The sequence below is a fragment of the Oncorhynchus gorbuscha genome, linkage group LG23 (assembly GCF_021184085.1).
Source record: "Oncorhynchus gorbuscha isolate QuinsamMale2020 ecotype Even-year linkage group LG23, OgorEven_v1.0, whole genome shotgun sequence".
Classification (NCBI taxonomy): domain Eukaryota; kingdom Metazoa; phylum Chordata; class Actinopteri; order Salmoniformes; family Salmonidae; genus Oncorhynchus; species Oncorhynchus gorbuscha.
This window is the reverse complement of record NC_060195.1, coordinates 52,487,433-52,491,601: the sequence shown is the minus strand read 5'-3', so window position 1 is coordinate 52,491,601 and position 4,169 is coordinate 52,487,433.

Genomic DNA, 4,169 nt, shown 5'->3' with positions numbered 1-4,169 from the left:
CTTTTATTTTAACCTAATGTAATACATAAATAAAAATCTATTTAGTCTCAAATAAATAATGAAACATGTTCAGTTTGGTTTAAATAACGCAAAAACACAGTGTTAGAGAAGAAAGTAAAAGTGCAATATGTGTCATGTAAAAAAAGCTTACGTTTAAGTTCCTTGCTCAGAACATGAGAACATATGAAAGCTGGTGGTTCCTTTTAACATGAGTCTTCAATATTCTCAGTTAAGAAGTTTTAGGTTGTAGTTGTTATAGGAATTATAGGGCTATTTGTATTTCATATACCTTTGACTATTGGATGTTCTTATAGGCACTATAGTATTGCCAGCCTAATCTCGGGAACTGATAGGCTTGAAGTCATAAACTGCTCTATCAAAAATCATAGACTTAATTATAGTATAATAAACACACAGAAATATGAGCCTTAGGTCATTAATATGGTCAAATCCAGAAACTATCATTTTGAAAACAAAACATTTATTCTTTCAGTGAAATACGGAACCATTCTATATTTTATCGAATGGGTGGGATCCATAAATCTAAATATTGCTGTTACATTGCACAATCTTCAATGCTATGTCATAATTATGTAAAATTCTGGGAAATTAATTACGGTCTTTGTTAGGAAGAAATGGTCTTCACACAGTTTGCAACAAGCCAGGCGGCCCAAACTGCTGCATATACCCTGACTCTGCTTGCACAGAACGCAAGAGAAGTGACCCAATTTCCCTTGTTAATATTGCCTGCTAACATGAATTTCTTTAAACTAAGTACGCAGGTTAAAAAAATATTCTTGTGTATTGATTTTAAGAAAGGCATTGATGTTTATGGTTAGGTACATTGGTGTAAAGCCGGTGCTTTTTTCGCGAATGTGCTTGTTAAATCATCACACGTTTGGAAAAGTAGGCTGTGATTCGATGATAAATTAACAGGCACCGCATTGATTATTTGCAATGCAGGACAAGCTAAACTAGTAATATCATCAACCATGTGTAGTTAACTAGTGATTATGTTAAGATTGATTGTTTTTTTATAAGATAAGTTAAATGCTAGCTAGCAACTTACCTTGGCTCCTTGCTGCACTCGCGTAACAGGTGGTCAGCCTGCCACGAAGTCTCCTCGTGGCGTGCAATGTAATCAGCCATAAACGGTGTCCAAAAATGACGATTACCGATTGTTATGAAAACTGGAAAACGGCCTTAATTAATCGGCCATGCCGATTAATCGGTCGACCTTTAATATCTGGCCTGCAAAAATCAACCAACCAACAATCTGTCAATCAATCAAGCCCTGTGAAATACATGCACAGCTGAGGGCAGAATACTGATCAGGGATAGGATAGAACCTGAGGCACTTATTTCAGTGGAGGAGTGGTGGTTTAGACACGTTTTACCTCATATGTCACAACAGGACAATGGTTTTGGGTATGTTGATTCTTAAATCAATTGTCCATGTTCGGTGCTTAGATCATGATCAGTGTATGATCATTGTAAGCACGTCACTAACTTTGTGGTTGTATGTTTTTGTGTTGATTGTTATTTGTTATTTACAATGTGTGAAATGCTGGAGATCTATCATTTCAACATTTGTTGATATATGATCCTTGTGTGTTCAAATTTCAATGTTATTGGAATTACCATGTGTATGTCTTTTATTTTGGTCTTAATTGGATGTAAGGTCTAGCAAGGATAATCTACACTGTTCGTTTTATACGTGCAAAACATTCATATACTTTTTTGTGTATTTGTATATTTACATATCTTGGGCAGATATAATATTGATATGGTTTCTCTGTCTGTGCCAAACTTGTGAAATCAAATTATGTTAGAGTGCCGAACTGGCTGTTTCCTGATACAGACATGAAATTGCAATAAAGTTAATATGAATCCTGTTATTTAGCCAACTTGCTGTAAGTTTTCTGTCTGCCCCTGCTTTGTAGGGAATTCTCCATATCTTACCCTCTGTTCTGAAAAATTAACAATGTGGAGAAAGCCGATTTGATCTTTCTGGAGATGCTCTGTTACAGGGACTCAAAGTTGAGGAACCAACCATTTCTCATCAGACAGGGGGGGTGTCCGTGTGCAGGACCAATCAGGGGTTAGTTCTGCTCTGACTGACATGTACTTACTCCTCAGCTTTTCATGAAACCAGTGAACTGTTTAATATATGTTCCAACTGTGCGTTACTGTACATTTGTGTGTTTGCGTGTGTGTGTGAGAGTATGTACATGTATGTAAGTGTATATTTCCTGTAATGGGGTTTGGGGGTTTTATGGGAGGGCATGGGGTGGGGTGGGGTGGGGGGAAACTAGTAAAAAAAAAGAAGAGAAGCAATGACTTATCATCCAGAAACTAGCCTTTCCGGTGCTCTCGTAGGAATAGCCCAGCTGCTGACTAAGTCAGTGGTGGTGAGGTTTGTTGGCTGTGCCAGCTTTTGAACCCAAATACTGTATGTGGTCATTGAACTCCAAAACGGAAGCACCTAAAACTGCCATTGAGTGGTCCGAGTGTGTACTTTGAGTAGGAGCTTTGGAGAGTTGGATGGTCGAGGCTGTCTGTGTCTTCTGGCAAGATATATATGTTGGTCTGAAGTGGGTTGCCTTGCAAAAATGGAGTCTGGTCATAACCAAATCTTTAGCTCTCCCAGTATTCTGTGGGAAACTATGGAAACAGTTTGAACATATTGACTGTTGTTGCAGCAATGTTTTAGCACATTCCCTGGGGGAAATGTAGTGGGATAGTTTACAGTGGATTACAAAATATATGTTATTTATACATATATATATATATAGTATATGTATAAATATGTCATGGACAGTGGAATATGTATGTACTGTGGATCATGAATCTGTGCTAAAGATATGGCCAATTTCTGAAACATATTTGTGGGCACTGCCTTGAATCAGATGGGACATTCCGGAATCTCTTCTTCCCTAATATTCAGCCAATAGCACGTGGCTCGATTGCAGTAGTGATGAAAAAAAACAATTAGGTTAAGGATGATTGTTGACATGGTGTGCAACATTTTGTGTCTTAGCTCTTAGAAAAAGTGAGAAAAAATGCCCACCCCTACATGTTTCTTTGTTTGGACCACTGTGTTTGCTGTAGTGTTGACTCTCTCCTAAAATAGTCCCTTGGCAAAGTATCATAACATGTACTCTTGCCATATGTATACAAGAAACAGTAGGCAACACTAGAACATTAACCATGATGTCAGTACAGAAAGGGAGATCTTTGACTAATGCAGCATTCGTAACCAAGTGGGAGGTGGGAATTTACAGGTTGTGAAGTCGTAAATACTAGTTGGTTGCAATTACCTGCTTTGAACTCGTCGAGAAACGCTGATTGACTAATGGCCAACAAACTGCGAAAACCATAAACTAAAAGTACAGCTGTCACACTTGTAAACAAATTAGTATTCAAAAACTATATTAATAGATTTTTTTATAAATAATGTTTGTTGCATTTAACTACCGGAAATGCAGTTTCAAGGTTATGTCCTTAGTAGATGATGTCAGCATGTAGGAGAAAGGGGAGCTCAGGATGGTGAACGAGTTTCCCACAAGTAATTACCAGTTGGAGGCCCGTTCAAGTGGATTTTTCCCAGTTGTAGTGGTAAATTCCCACTTCTCACTTGGTTACGAGCAAAGCATTAAGCGTAACTGAGTGCCCCCTACTACCCCCTGCCTTTGTAACTGTATCTGTCCCTTAGTGGTTTTAACAGTGACCAGTCTATGCTTGGCTCTTCTTTTTGTTCTTATGTTGAAGATTTTCTTTTTACATTTTCTTTTCTCAATGGGCAAACAATGAAATGTATTAACTGTTTGGTAAAGTTTTTAGTGCTTCGTTTTTTGAGCCTGAATATTTTATAACATGTTACAATGAAGATTGTAGTGTACAAATCCACATTTATAATATATAATATGTATGTTATGATGCAATAAAAAATAAAGTAATGATTATATTATATCCACCTGCTTTTTTTCTGTAAGTAAATTAGTATCAACACACTGCCAATGTTAGGCGTGTGTATGGGAGGCGAAGTCAAGTGCAGGAGAGCGGATTATAGTAAACAGGCGCACTTTAATACCGGTCAACAATGACAGCACATAAAACATACTAGTGCCAAAAACACGGTACATAACAAAAGTGCAGCGCCTGACAAA